The 16,445-nt window shown below is 46.8% G+C and overlaps 2 protein-coding genes across 10 annotated transcripts in view; one reads left to right on the top strand and one right to left on the bottom strand.

Moving 5' to 3' along the window:
- The window catches only part of LOC142464315 (uncharacterized), a 223,742-nt gene that overhangs the window by 1,213 nt on the left and 206,084 nt on the right, over positions 1-16,445 (top strand). For 4 of the 8 annotated variants that reach the window (XR_012787645.1, XR_012787643.1, XR_012787644.1 and 1 more), the window contains exon 3: positions 5,214-5,257. The exons of 3 other annotated variants lie outside the window; for them this stretch is intronic. The gene's annotated coding sequence lies outside the window, so the exon portion shown is untranslated. Of the gene's footprint in view, positions 1-171; positions 291-5,213; positions 5,258-16,445 lie in introns of all 8 variants that reach the window. One more of the 8 variants, XM_075567805.1, reaches the window with a different exon arrangement.
- The window catches only part of LOC142464329 (uncharacterized), a 794,668-nt gene that overhangs the window by 623,041 nt on the left and 155,182 nt on the right, over positions 1-16,445 (bottom strand). The gene's annotated exons all lie outside the window — the stretch shown is intronic.

The following is a 16,445-nucleotide window of genomic DNA, read 5'->3' as shown; positions in this document are numbered from 1 at the left end:
AATGACATTCGCCCCCACCCACTTGACGCCAAAACGCCATTAAGCCGACCCCGTTCCAGGCGTGTGGAGATATTACCTCTGGATCAAAACCCTAACACTGTTGCTCTGAACGGGGTTTGGTAAAAACTACCTACATGTATGGGAACATTATTCAGATCAGTGTTCCCACAGGGACCGTCTGCTCCCGATATGCCCATTGTGACACACTGCTTTCAAATGAAAGAACTGGCGGTGAGCTCACAACTAAGTTACGGAAATCTGTAGAGCTGATTTAGGAACGGATTTTTCAGGTATATTTGTACTACTTACCTTGGTTAAAAGCAGTGTTCGACAAACCTATACATTTGCACGCCCCGGGCGAGTGGATTTAACATCGTGGCGAGCTCCTATTGGCCCCAAGCAGCACACGTGTGGTACTAGGTGGCGAGTAGATTTTTTTGGTGATTTGTTGACCACTGGTTATAAGTAATGTGTTAGTTGTGTGCCCGTGAAAGAATCTCTGCACACACTGGCAGCTATTCTGGGCACTTACCATACAAACGGTGCCAGGCTTATATAGATTTCTTTCTTTTTTGAGAAAAACTGAGGTTATTTACACCCAGTAGCCAATTGGCCGGTTACTCACATAGAGCCCTGTCACATCACAGGGAGGCAAAAGGTTTTTTGATTCATGTTGTGGTCAATTATTCTCCCACACTGACGAAAAGCTAACTGTATACATACACTTGGACAATCTTCAGTTCATAGGTGCATACTCAGGAGCCCTTAACGCACAGGAGTCTATTAACCCCAGGGATACCGCAGTATGCTGACGGTGCTACTCAGGGTCTCCACACACAGTATGTCAATGTGTCGCAATATACAGTATATCGTTACACCTGTTTACTAACATTAGTAAGGATCGTAGCATAGCAAGAAACTTAGTATAACTACACTGTGCATGGTACTGGTATTATTGTCTTTATACCTAGTCAACACTACACAATCTTCTATTTCCTGGTACTCCTGGCAGCACTCACAGAAGTGCCCTGTGATACCAATTCATACAACACCCTACAAGATGTTTATTTTTAAACTTTACGCTTTATTTTAATATTGTGCCCATTAAAAGTTAACATTTGAATCAATTCATCAAGACAACACGGGGAATTCTCTTTCTTAGTACCCCATTGTACTTTGTTAGTGTCACAGGCGACCAGCACTTTTAACACTTTTTCCCTTCTGGGATCATTCACTAGGCAAAACAAGGTAGTGGAATAAAATTAAGTTTATTCAGGTGAAACCCGCGGACACACAATAAATACACAAAATACAGAAAAGAATACACATTTACTGGGAGTCTGGGGGTGAAAACTAGCCTCACATAGGTGCAGGGCGCCTGCTTCGGAAGGCTTACTCTGACCGGGACCTTGTCACGGGATACGCGGTACTACTTTTCGGGGAGACCGCACAAACTGTTCTGTTCTGAGAACTTGGTCCCAGTGTATGACTTAGTCTCAGCTGGGCAGGTTTTCCCAGCTCCAAAACTGAAGCCGGTTGCTCTGCTATTTGCAACAGAGCAACTTTGAAAATCCCGCCAGCCCCTCACCGACTCAAGTCACAAGATCGTCTGATTCTCTGATTGGCCAGTCCCCTAACATAGACCTCGGTGTTCTATGTCCAACATGGAGAAAGGGCTGGCGACCAATCAGAGGACGGATCGTATTTCAGCCAGCCAATCAGAATGGTGGCTCTTCTGGCTGCTGACATCAGAGGAGGGGGAGTGCTAAGCCGGCTCAAAAAGCCGTGTGGGCGGGAAATATAAATTGGCCAATGGGAAACGTGCCTACGAGCAGCGACTTCCCCCAGCCAACCCATTACCACCCGCTGGACAGGTTCCGCCAGGTCTGGCAGTCTAACAGGTGCCACCGCTGGGTGCCCTTGTTCTTCGGACCTGGAACTCCGCCCTTCGCTCCCCAAACGGTCTTCACACCTCAACATCCCTTCTCCCCTTTGATCTACGATGTCTATGTAGACATCCCGGGACCTATGTAGATGCCCGGACTGACTGTATAGACATTAATACAGTTTCATAAAACATAATAAACTCTGTTATTAAACGTACCAACTTTAGGGGAACATCATATCTGTGGGGGAAATGGGACAGGGATATTTGGGGCTGAAACCAGGATTCTGGGGGACACTGGGCAGCCTCAGTGTAATTCTACTCGCGTACCCGCAGACCCTGCCTGCTCGTCGGGTAGAATTACGGGGCTACCAGTAACTTTGTCCCCCGAAACTCTACATAAGTTCTGGATGCATTTTCACCCAAATATCCCCCTTGAAACTTACACTCCCGAAATCCCACGTTTATTGCTTAAGGGGAAACGGGTAAAACACATCAGGACAGGTTTTACATAGACATAGTGTCCCTGGCTTATGGTGCTACTTGGCTGCCAGGGACCCATGGTTTTCAGGGTTAACCAGTCGGGCTTCACCTTTATTATGAAGACTGGCTACCCCCTACTGTCACAGTTAGTACAACAGCTGTATAGCTGTTATGAACAAAACTGCAATCCACGTCTATCACTGGAGGTTTCTTCCTCAGCTATATGGTACACAAGATACAACTGAGGTTTAATCATTTCACCCGGGAAACTTTCCCCTTTCTCTTCCTTTAACACTGGGGAGCACTGATATACACTTCTAGGTCTTTTTACCTATAGTATTCTATTGGTACTTTATATATCCTGTCATTCCATTTAGGATATTGAGGTATGAGGATTATTTGTAACACCTCAGTATTTACACTTACTGATTCCTATCTGGGAGAGGATCTATATCTCACTACTATTCTATCCTATATCTGACCATTACCCAGATGTTATATTATATACCTTTTTACTGGGACCTATTAGGGTTCCTTGCCGGTTTCTTTCAGCGTTGTTTAGGTTTTAACTTTCCTTATGTTTCCTTAGAATAAAATGAATATATTAGTAGAGGTTGAGTGCTATATATAGGGACTCTTTTCTCTCCCTGTTTATGCTTCTACTGTATGTACATTCCCTACAGCGGGGGGATCGCGTGAGGCCTCTGCAACACTCCATTCCCTTGCTTCAGCCGGCTGTGTGACGTGTCTCCATGGCAACTGGATCATGTGACGTTACATGACCCATCGCCACGGCAACGCAACGTCAGGTCCCAGACCTCTGGATGGTGCCCTAATGGGGCTGAAGGCACGTCTCAATCCCAAGAGGGAGAGACTCAAACTCACTAACTTTGGACTTGCCTCTTCCCTAGTACAGATGGGGAGGGCACAAGGTCTGCACCCAGGATTGGGCCACACACAGACCAAGTCCCACCTCCACCCCTGTCACTCAGGGAAGCTGCCTGGGAGTTGGGGAAAACCCAAGATTATGCCTGACAATGCTTGTACTTACCAAGACTGATATGTCTAGGAGGGCAGAAAGGTAGCCAAGACCAATCATGACATCATCTAATACAGGAGGTGTAGTGAGGTTAGGACTGTGAGTTATAAATAGCGAACAGAGGGGGGTCACATATCCTGTACATGTATGTAACGGTATGATAGGGCGTTCCCTGGTTTTGCTGTAGAGACAATAACTGGTTACAATTATCAGTAAATCTTACTATATATTTCTGAAAGCGTCATATGTTTCCGTGTCTGTATGTGTCTCCCTGTGTCCCTCCCTGTGTCCCTAGCGGCAATCCCATTGGACCTTGGGCCAGGCCAATGAGATTGCTCCCTTGAAGCAGGCGTCTCTCCTTTGGCCCAGACCTCCCTCTCGACAGTATAGTCCCGGTCAAGACTTACAGTTACTAGGGGAACAGGAACCTCACTAAGGCGATCCCTAGCTCAGCTTGTCTCTAAGGTGACTCAGGGCTAACTGGGCCTGGGGCACCTGGCCTGCGCCGGGGCGGTTCAACCTCCCCTCACAGACTCTCCGTCTCCTCTCCTCTCCAAGCAGCTCTACTTCCACGTGCGCGCAACCACTGCCTATATCTCTGGCACCTCCTCCGCCCATTGGCTAGACTCTCTCACCTGACCCTCCCCGCAGGGCTGCTGGGTCAAGGGACGGCTTTCTCCCGCCTAATGCACAGTCCTCCTTCGCGGGCTTTTGCAACTACCATTTGCAAGCGCAACCTCCCGCTCTTTGAGGTGAATCAGCGGGCCCGGCTACATATATATATAGATATATATATATATATATATATATATATATATATATATATATATATATATATATATATATATATATATATATATATATATATATATATAGATATAGATATATAGATATAGATATATATCTATCAATATTAGGAGAAAAGGCAGACCCCGCATCCACAAGAAGAGTAAATGTTACTAAATACCGACTTAGAATAAATGTAAATAAGTCAGCGGTGCTTAATGGGCCAGGTTATGTGGTATGAGAGAGCAGAAAAAGCCCCACACAATAGCACTCTAGTATACTAGGGTAGTACAAGTATCAAAACATCTTTATTGAATGGCTATCACAAAACAAAATTTAAAAGAAAGCAGAGAAAAGTTTAAAACAAGGCATAGATCCCTTGTACGTTGGTCTGAACACAAACCTCCAATGTTAAATACAAAACATGAAAAGAGCCATCTCACATCAGACAGAAAGTATGCTAAAGTGTCCCTGACAAATAAATATGCTAAATGCAGACAATGAAGCTGAAAAACCAGGAAGTGGCCATGGCCAAAAGGTTAAACACAAAATATCATAGCATGCTCTCCCTAGGGAATCTCAGAGATAGTCTCTACAATTGCAATGCAGAATGTGTGATGAAACCTAAGATATGGGGCCAGAAGGCACACTTCAAAGAGCCTGTATGCTCGTGGTCAAAAAGCACCTAAACGTCAGACATGCAGCAAAATCATTAAGGAGGCAAGGAACAAAAACCTCAAACCATGGTAACGTGTCCCTTAGAGGGGACAAACCAAGGGATCCTGCCTACACCACCCACTCCTACGCGTTTAGGCCAGATGCCTTCTACTGGGAGTGGTGAGGAAGGCAGGAGCGCTGTGACGTCAGTCAGGCTCCACCTCCCACCTATGTATGGTGAAATGCTTGAGGCAGCGTTCCCTACAGCTGTTTCACCGTAACCACGCCTTCTGGGGATAAGTAACCACGTTTTATAGCGTCCCTGTTGCTGTGGTGATAGCTGACGCTTCTCTTTGCTTTCAGAGTGAAAAAAAAACAGATTTCACAGACCGCGACATATACACACAGTGAGTACATTAAAATAATAAAAACATGTTCTGTGATCATGTGCTAAGCACAGAGAGGCTTCTTTGATATTAAAGATAACATTGTATATAATAACACAAGAACTCTGCATATATGTGTCTCGTGTAGAAACAAAGACTTGACTTTGACTCCTTATTGTCAATCGTGAATTAAACATCGAACAGTGTATCCCATAAATGGGGCAAACTTGAATCCTTTTAGTCCTTTTGGTGACCGTGTTTAAATTAAAGATTAATTTTGCTTCCTTTTTGAAGTAATTTTTTGTCCCAATCACCTGTACGTATGTTGGTAATAGGCGATCTATGCCCTGGAAAGGGAGCACCCCTGTATTGCCTGCATGTTGTTCTCTCACATGTCTTGAGATTGATGTATCATGTGAGTTTTTGATGGATCCTATGTGTTCCAGCACCCTCCTTCGAAGCTGTGTGCGTGTTTTGCCCACATATTTGAGGCCACATTTACATGTAATCATATAGATTAAACAGCCAGTTTTATAATTAATGAAAGTTTTTTGAGCAAAATTTTTTGTATCGTTTATACGTGATTTTTTTTTACTTGTCATCATGAATTGGCAGGCCTTGCAAGTGCCACATTTGTAAGAGCCTTTATTGTGATCATTTAGCCAATTACTCATACTTTGTCCCTTCTTCTGAAAATGGCTATGAACGATTTTGTCTCCGATATTTGGGGCTCTTTTCCATACCATGGATGGTTTATTTTTTAAAGTGTCCACTAGGTCCTCATCATTTAAAAGGATATGCCAGTGCTTTTGAACAGTGGTCCTCATTTCTCTCCATTTGGTATTATATGTGCTAACACAGCAATTCACAAACTGGGGAGCATGACCCCCAGGGGGGGCGCGAGACTGCCGGCGGGGGGGGCGCGGGGTTTACAGAGGCCCCGCGCGCTTCCCGAAGGCACTTAAATTAAGTGCCGGGGGAGCTGCAGGGCCTCTGTAAACCTTCACTTATCTAGGCTCCGACGGCTTCCTTCCTGCGTCGCCATGGCAACGCGACGTCATGACGCCGGAGCGCAGGTGAGTGGGGGTTAGGCGGGCGCGGGAGTGAGGGGACCTCCGGTAGGGGGGCGCAGGGAAAAAAGTTTGCGCCCCCCTGTGCTAACGTATCTGATGACTCTACCATCATCAGTTTTGTCATTTGTATTCGTTGCGAAGAGAGTCTCTGTTTGTGCCCAGGGTTCTTTGATATGCCAGTTTTAGTAAATTCTTACTGTAAACTCGTTTCACAAGGAATCTCATAGTTCTAGGGCCAAGGAAACATAAAAACAGAAAAAAGCAAGGATCACTTTATTTCCATTGGTATTATCCCTGGTCCATGGCTTATGGTGCTTATGTAGCTACCAGGGACCCCACAGGTTCAGGGGTAACAAGAGTGCTTAACCTTTATTAGATAGCCTGGTTACCCCCTCCTGTCACACACACCCCCTCCCCCCCATCCTTCTCAAGATGAAGGCTCTGGGACAATCACCCCATCAGGTGGCTCCGCAGACCTGGATATCCTGGAGGTTTTTTTGTCACTGGGAATGTCCTGTCGGGAGAGTCCATCTGCATTGCCATGCTCACTGCCCTTCTTGTGCTGGATAGTAAAGTCAAATTCCTGCAGGACAAGGCTCCATCGCAGAAGTTTTCCATTCTCCCCCGACACACTCTGTAACCAGCTGAGGGGATTGTGATCACCGTAAAAGCTCCACCACACAGGTAGGGCTGGAGCTTCTTGAGTGCCTACACGATTGCTAGGCACTCTCTCTATGGCATAAGCCACCTCCCGAGGCCGCAAATTGCGGCTCAGGTAGACAATAGGGTGCTCTTCCCCCGTCCTCACCTTCCTGGCTTACTACAACACCGAAACAATAGTCCGAGGCATTGGTCTGTATCACTAACTACTGTAGTTAGGTGCTGCCAGGATGGGAGCACTAGCCAGGGCAGACTTCAGAGCCTGGAATGCCTCCTCGCAAGTGGGAGACAAGGTAACCGAAAGTTTCTTCTGGGTCAGGTCAGTCAGGTGTTTTGGCTAGGGTGCTGTACTTCCTATAGTAGCTAGCGGTGCCTAAGAAAGCCATAACCTGCTTTTTTGTCGGGGCACTGGCCACTCGAGAATTGCCTCTACCTTAGCCGGCTCAGGCTTGAGATGCCACCCTTCTACTCTGCCCGAGGTACAGTACCTCTGCATCCCGACTAGACACTTGGATGGTTTGAGTGTCAGCCCTGCTTCTCCTATCCTTTTCAGCACAGTGGCCACATGCACTAAATGGGCTTCTCAGGAATTGCTAAATACAGCTATGTTGTCCAGGTATGTCCTTGCATCCCTTCCAGTAACCTATTGATAAGGCATTGGAAGGTAGCCGGAGCATTCTTCATTCCGAATGGCATAACTAGAAATTCATACTGTATAAGCCACTTGGATTGATGAAAGCTGATTTCTCCTTGGTCACTGGGATTTGCCAGTCCCCCCTGGACAAATCCATGGTAGTCAGATACCTTGCCCGCACGAGCTCATCTAGCAGCTCGTCCATGCGGGGCATGGGATAGGCATCCGACACCGTCTGGGTCTTCAGCCGCCTGTAGTCCACACAGAACTGAGTGGTCCCATCGTTAGGTACTAGGACTGAAGCCCAAGGACTCTGAGATGGTACAATTACCCCTAGGGCCAGCATCTCTTCTACCTCCTCCTCCTCTATGCTACGTTTCACCTCTGCTGATACCCGATGGGTATTCTTGTGCAGAGGTCTTTAATCTCCAATGTGGACAAGGTGATCAGTGATATGGGTCCTGCCCGGCTTATCCATGAAAAGGTCCTGGTGCTAGTCTAGCATAGCTCGTATCTGCACATGCTGGAGTGCCTCGAGCTGGGGACATATCCCTATACGGACCAGCCCAGGCAGCCATGAGTTTGTTTTACCGAGTGGGCTTCAGAACAAGCACTTGCTTCCCAGGGATGAACTGTCTATTATGGGCATTTTGATCATACCAAGTCTTCTGCTTGGTCTGAGCATCCCTGAGGTTAGCCTGTGCCAACCCCATGAGTTGGTCTAGCCGGTCTCTGAGAGTTACTACATACTGTAGCACAGAGCATCAGTAGTTATAATAGTAGTAGTAGTCTCCCCTTCCCATCCCTCCTGAAACAGGTCAAGCGATCCACGGACCCTGTGACCGTATTGGAGCTCAAAGGGGGAGAACCCAGTGGACTCTTCCGGTACCTCTCGGTATGCAAACTGCAAATGAGTCTCCCAGTCTCCTTGTTCAGCTACTACATAGGTTTGCAGCATCTGCAACAGGGTAATATTTAACCGCTCACACTGTCTGTTTGTCTGGTGGGGGGGGGGGGGTGACGAAACGGCCTGTAGGCGAGGTCAAATCAGATTGCACGCATGTAATTTTTAGGGTAAACCAAACTTGAGTGATTTTATACCTCCGAAGACCCTGCGCGTCCGCGCACACACCATCACGTGGCGCCACCTGCACTATCCTGTTCAGCCACCCACGCACACCTTCGGCTGCCCGCTCGTGCACATCCTCTTGGCCGCCCCTCGCGCACAGCTTTTTCATCCTTCTGCGCACAGCATCTGCCGGCCCGTGCACCCAGTTTTCGCCGCACACCGCCTGCGCCCCCTAAATAATCTTGCGCCTCATTGCCCCCCAGTTTGCGCACCACTGCATTACAACACACTCTCTCTCAATCAATCAATCACCACATTCACACACACTCACATTCACCACATACACTCCATTAATCACCACACACACACTCAATCCCCCCCCACACACACACAGACTCGATCCCCACACACACACTCAACCCCCCCCACACACACACTCAATCCCCCCCACACACTCAATCCCCACACACACACTCAACCCCCCCCACAAACACACTCAATCCCCACACACACAATCAATCCCGCCCCACACACACTCAATCCCCCCACACACACACTCACACTCACCACATACACTCCATCAATCACCACACACACACACACTCAATCCCCCCCCCACACACACACTCAATCCCCCCCACACACTCAATCCCCACACACACACACTCCCCCCACACACACACATACACACACAATCCCCACACACACACACTCAATCACCCAACACACACTCAATCCCCACACACACACTCAATCCCCACACACTCAATCCCCGCCCCCACAATCCCCACACACACACAATCAATCCCCCCCCCCACACACACACGCACACACTCAATCCCCCCACACACACAATCACCACACAAACACTCAATACACACACACACTTAATCAGTCACACAATTTCACCTGGGGGGGCGGGGGTTCGACATGCTCCGATCACCCAACCCCCCATGCTGCTGAAAACTGGTGTGGGAAGCAGACAGGAAGAGAAGGAGGGCTTGTCTGTGTGCAGAGAGAAGCCCCATCCCCTCTGCAAGGCACAGACACATAGAAGCAGCAGCACAGAGCTTCTGGCCGCCCGTGCACAGCTCTGCCCGCCCCCAGGTTTCCCTGCAAGCAGCCCGCGCCCCCCTACATAATCGTGCGCCCCCCCCAAGGGGGCGCGCCCCACAGTTTGCGCACCGCTGCCTTAACCTAACGCAACTCATTTCCCAACCCACACGGAGAAACCTGAAATCTCACAACCATTCCTTGCTAGACTGGATTCTCTCCTCAAAATCCCAGCAGAATCCAATCCTCAGGTATCCTTCCTGATATTTTCAGTGCCCATGCAATAGTGTACTGTGTATGGAAAATTAAACCACCCCAATCAAGCCCTAAAGTTCTCCTCACTTAAACATTTAGAAACTTTAACCCACAACAGTTTCTGGCTGACCTTACCAACTGCCCTTGGTACAGAATCGACTTTAATTCCCGACCCTTATTCTGCGCTCGACTATTTCCAATCCAAGTTTTTAAAACTCTGTGATATCCATGCTCCACTACGCAGAATAAGAGTACAGGGGGCCCATCTTCCGTGGGTTAGAACTGACCTTGTAGCACTCTACCATTTCAGGGATGCTTTGTTGAAAAGCTACGAAGTAACTGGCACTACCGAGGATCTTAATCACTAAAGATGCCTGCGGAACATGTGCACAAGACATGCAAAAGCACAATATTACTCTGACAATCTTCACCAGAATATATCAAACCAGCTAACTTTTGGAAGGTTATCAACAATATATTCCAACCTTCTAGCAATCAACAACCAAGTAATATCACCAAGGAGGATATTACGCTGACAACCCCCCACTGACATTGCAAATGCATTCAATGATTACTTTGTGGGGTGTGCAACTAACTTATTAGCGAAACGCAACCCAAACCACTAACGTGAACCTCATTCTTTGAGTACCCCTATAGCCCCACCCTCTCCCAACACTGCTAACAATTTTCAATTTGTCCCAGTGTCCGCAGAGGAGATTACACATGCGCTCCTCAAATTAAATCTAAGCAGCCAATGTGGACCTGATTTTCTGCAATCTAAGTTCCTAAGACTTGGAGCCCCAGCCATTGCCAAACCAATTGCTTTCATAGTCAACTCTATTCTGTCTGCAGGCCATATCCCTAAGACCTGGAAAACTGCCAGAGTTGTCCCAATCTTCAAAAGTGGGGACAAAAACTCTGTCTCAAACTACAGGCCAATCACTTTTCTCCCAATACTATCCAAAGTCATGGAGAAATGTGTTCACTCCCAATTAAGCGATTACTATACCAAGACAAATTTCCCTAGCTAATTCCAATCTGGCTTTCACCCCAAACACTCCACCGTAACTACCCTGCTAAAAGTTTGCAATGAAATCAAGTGTGGAATGGAACTGGGACAACTCAATTGTGCAATATTCCTAGATTTTGCAAAGACTTTTGATACTGTTGATCATGTTATCTTGCTTAACATACTCCAGTGCTCTGGAATAGGAAAGCATGCTTTAAACTGGTTTCATTCTTACATATCAGGTAGATCCCAACATGTGTCCATCTCAGGCTCCAACTCCAACCCCTTGGATATCACCTGTGGTGTCCCGCAAGGCTCTGTTCTGGGGCCCCTACTCTTCTCAGTGTTCATCAATGATCTTCCCACAGCTTGTAAGGGAGCTTCAATACACATGTATGCAGATGACACAATCTTATATGCACACAGCCCTAGCCTCTCCGACCTTGAACACATACTTCAATTTGACTTTGAGACTTGAAAATTGGATCTCCAAAACAAACTGTTTTTTTTTTTTTCACAAATCTTTTTAGTAGGTTCATTTTCAGTATACAGGCAATCAGCTTATACTTGTTCTGTTACATTCATATTATGTCACCCGTTTTTTACATATAATGTTTACAATTTTTTTTCACATACAAAACATATTTATTTGAACTTTGAACTTGAGTTCATTTTCGGCATATGGGCGAGCAGTTTTGACTTCTTCGGTTACATTCGCATTATTTCACCCATGTTTTATACATCATGTTTACAATATTCTCAAGCTCAATTTCTATCTATTTAAACCTTAAACTCTAACGCAACTTGTCGTGTTGGTACTTTCACTCTTTTTCTACTTTCAATCTCCTGTCTGATACTTTTACCCCAAACCATCCACTGTCATCGTATCTCTGTCTTCTAGGAACCAGTCCCATCTTTGGCGAAAGTCTCCCGTTGTTCTGTTCCTGTCTATGGATGTCTCCAGTCTGTCTATTGTCATTAATTTATGTAGTGTGTCGTGTAGTTGTTCCATTGAGGGCTGTTGTGTTTGTATCCAGTTTGTCATGATGGTCTTTCTTGCGGCTAATAGTATAACCTCATTGGGTCTAGTTACTGATCTGCCTCCGTCCAGTTTTCTATGTTCGCAAATATCATAGGTATTGATTGGGTCCTTTGCCCATGAGATTTTAGTTTTGTTTTCATGTATTCTAACACTTGGTCCCAATATCTGGATATATGTATGCAGATCCAAAGGCAGTGTTTGAGGTCTGCCTTTGGTGTCTTGCATTTGGGGCAGAACGTGGTGTCTTCCGTCCTAGTCTTTATCTGTCTTTTGAATGCTATGTAGGCTCTACAGTATGTGTTATTTTGTATTGCATTTCCCGCCATGTCTCTGACGTTATAATCTTGTGTACCCTGTAGATACCCTGTATTAGTTGTTCCATGCTTTGTATTTCTGGGAAGTCTTTTTGCCAAGCCCTGAGTGTGTTGGCGTGTGTGCTCTCCATTTCCTGGTCCCTTATAATATTCTATAGCTCTGACAGTTTGCTTTTTCCTGCTCTTTCGATTTAAAATAGTCGTCTATTCTATTGTTTTTTAGTACTGTTATTTTGTGGTTTGTCAATTTTTTGCAAAAGCTGATTAGCTGTGTGTATGAGAAGGCGTGTAATAGATTTTGGGGGATGTCCCATTTTTGTGTAAGCTCTTGGAATGTCATGTATTCCTGTTTGTCTGTGTTGATCACATGTTCTAGGCACGTAATGCCTTTTTTTTTCTCCAGATTTGGAATGATGTTTGGGTATACCCTGGTATAAATTTAGGGTTATCTTGGATTGGTGTGTATCTTGAAATTGTGTGTGATAGTTTAAACTTTTTCCTGACCGTTTTCCACGTTGCTATGGTGTCTTTGATTAAAATATTGTTTCTTTGGGTTACTGGGATGTCTCTCCATTTTGTGTGTATAAGTTCTCTCAGGTAGGTCTCTGGTGAGAACTCTTTTTCTATTTCTAGGGAGGAGTAATGTGTAAGTAACATTGTACTAAGTAAGGAGTTAGTGTCTTTTATCCAGTCCCCTACATGTCTCATTATACAGTACTTGCTATATTATAGTTCCTGATATTCGGTAGGGTGATGCCTCCCATTTCTTTTGGTAGTTATAGTTTTTTTAGAGCTATTCTGCTTCTCTTATTTCCCCACAAAATTTTTGTCATTGCTCTATTTCAGTAATATCCTCATGTTTGAGGAGCATAGGGAGAGTCTGCATGGGTTATAGGAGTCTGGCAAACGATATCATTTTGATCGCGCTTGCTCTCCCAAGTAGTGATGAGGGTAATGTCGTCCAGTTTTTTTTAGTTCTCGCACTATTTTTTTTATGATTGGTTTAAAGTTATTTTCGTATGGTCTGGAAATTTCTGCCTCCAACATGATCCCCAAGTATCTAATGGGCTTTTTCGTCACTTTTACAGGGAAATTATATGGTGTCTTTGTGTCTGGGGGTTCTTTAATATACATCATTTCTGTTTTAGATATATTTATTTTAAAGCCGGCGAACGACCCGAATATCTCTATTTACTGTAAAACTTTTTTGATTGATTCATCTGGGTTAGTCATGAACATTAATATGTTATCTGCAAACATTGATAGTTTCAGTTCTGTTTTGTTTATCATGATCCCCTTAAATTCCTCCATTTGCCTCAAGTAAATTGCCAGAGGTTCTATTGCTAGATTAAAAAGCAGGGGTGACAGCGTGTCCCTTGGCGTGTCCCTCTATATAGTTGGAATGGGTCTGATAGATGTCCTGCTGCTATTATTCTAGCCTTTGGGGTATTGTACATTGCCTTTATCATGTTGCTGAAATTTCCCTTTAGTCCAAATTTGTCTAGTACGAAAAACACATGGTTCCACATTATGTTGTCAAATGCTTTCTCGACATCAATAGTCACGAGGGCTGTATTCCCTATTTTGTGTAATCGGACCCATTCTATTGCCGCTAAGACTTTTCTGATGTTTTTCACTGCGGATCTTCCCTTGACAAATCCCGACTGGTCGGGGTGAAACAAGGACGGAAGAATGTTCGCTAGCCTATCTGCCATAATTTTGGTAAATATTTTGGCGTCCTGATTAATCAGTGAGATCGGTCTGTACGATTCTGGTCGTAGAGGATCCTTCCCCTGTTTGTGTATTATCATTATATGGGCCATTTCGCTTGTTTGCATAAACGTGGCTTCTTTGAGTGCCTTGTGATATAACCAGTGTTCGACAAATCTACTCTCCCAACCAAAAAATCTACTCGCCATCTAGTCCCGCCCCCAACTCCGCCCCTAGTCCCGCCCCCAACACCGCTTTAAAATAAAATATATAAATAAAATACATTTAATAAATTCCTAGTCAGAATAACATTCATTTTTGACATAAATTTATTTATTGTATTACATTATACTACAATTAGTCGTGTGTGTGTGTGTGTGTGTGTGTGTGTGTGTGTGTGTGTGTGTCAATGTCGGATCTAGAAATAAAAGCCAGATGTGAATGACTAGTTTCCTGAACCCCTTAACCAGTGTCTGGACGTCAGCGCTTCACAGAGACAGACACACACACACACACAGAGAGCGGCACACCCACACACACACACAGAGAAAGAGAGACACACAGAGAAAGAGAGACACACAGAGAAAGAGAGACACACAGAGAAAGAGAGACACACAGAGAAAGAGAGACACACAGAGAAAGAGAGACACACAGAGAAAGAGAGACACACAGAGAAAGAGAGACACACAGAGAAAGAGAGACACACAGAGAAAGAGAGACACACAGAGAAAGAGAGACACACAGAGAAAGAGAGACACACAGAGAAAGAGAGACACACAGAGAAAGAGAGACACACAGAGAAAGAGAGACACACAGAGAAAGAGAGACACACAGAGAAAGAGAGACACACAGAGAAAGAGAGACACACAGAGAAAGAGAGACACACACAGAAAGAGAGACACACACAGAAAGAGAGAGAAAGAGAGACACACAGAGAAAGAGAGACACACAGAGAAAGAGAGACACACAGAGAAAGAGAGACACACAGAGAAAGAGAGACACACAGAGAAAGAGAGACACACAGAGAAAGAGAGACACACACAGAAAGAGAGAGAAAGAGAGACACACACTGAGAGAATGAGAGACAAAGAGAGAGTGCGACAGAGCGAAGAAGAGAGTGCGACAGAGAGTGAGAGGGCGACACAGGGGGAGGGCGACACAGGGGGAGGGCGACACAGGGGGAGGGCGACACAGGGGGAGGGCGACACAGGGGGAGGGCGACACAGGGGGAGGGCGACACAGGGGGAGGGCGACACAGGGAGAGGGCGACACAGGGAGAGGGTGGGTCACACAGGGAGAGGGTGACACGGAGAGGGAGGGTGACAGGGAGCAGGACAGGGTGACAGGGAGCGGGACAGGGTGACACAGGGACAGGGTGACACAGGGACAGGGTGACACAGGGACAGGGTGACACAGGGACAGGGTGACACAGGGACAGGGTGACACAGGGACAGGGTGACACAGGGACAGGGTGACACAGGGAGAGGGTGACACAGGGAGAGGGTGGGTGACACAGGGAGAGGGTGGGTGACACAGGGAGAGGGTGGGTGACACAGGGAGAGGGTGGGTGACACAGGGAGAGGGTGGGTGACACAGGGAGAGGGTGGGTGACACAGGGAGAGGGTGGGTGACACAGGGAGAGGGTGGGTGACACAGGGAGAGGGAGGGTGACACAGGGAGAGGGAGGGTGACACAGGGAGAGGGAGGGTGACACAGGGAGAGGGAGGGTGACACAGGGAGAGGGAGGGTGACACAGGGAGAGGGTGACACAGGGAGAGGGAGAGGGTGACACAGGGAGAGGGAGAGGGTGACACAGGGAGAGGGAGAGGGTGACACAGGGAGAGGGAGAGGGTGACACAGGGAGAGGGAGAGGGTGACACAGGAAGAGGGAGAGGGTGACACAGGAAGAGGGAGAGGGTGACACAGGGAGAGGGAGAGGGTGACACAGGGAGAGGGTGACACAGGGAGAGGGAGAGGGTGACACAGGGAGAGGGAGAGGGTGACACAGGGACAGGGAGAGGGTGACACAGGGACAGGGAGAGGGTGACACAGGGACAGGGAGAGGGTGACACAGGGACAGGGAGAGGGTGACACAGGGACAGGGAGAGGGTGACACAGGGAGAGGGTGACACAGGGAGAGGGAGAGGGTGACACAGGGAGAGGGAGGGTGACACAGGGAGAGGGTGACACAGGGAGAGGGAGACACAGGGAGAGGGAGACACAGGGAGAGGGAGAGAGGGTGACACACTCACAGACACCCACTCTCACTCAGACAAACTCACACTCACACACACACAGTCTGTCACTCACACACACAAACACTCACCTGCAAGGCAGGGGGTCTCACATGGCAGCAGTGGGGCCTCCGCACGGCAGGAGGGCCTCTGGAA

This window comes from Ascaphus truei, chromosome 12 (assembly GCF_040206685.1).
Source record: "Ascaphus truei isolate aAscTru1 chromosome 12, aAscTru1.hap1, whole genome shotgun sequence".
NCBI classification, from domain to species: Eukaryota; Metazoa; Chordata; class Amphibia; order Anura; family Ascaphidae; genus Ascaphus; species Ascaphus truei.
Note: the sequence above shows the minus strand (reverse complement) of the source record. Positions and strands in the feature narration are given on the sequence as shown.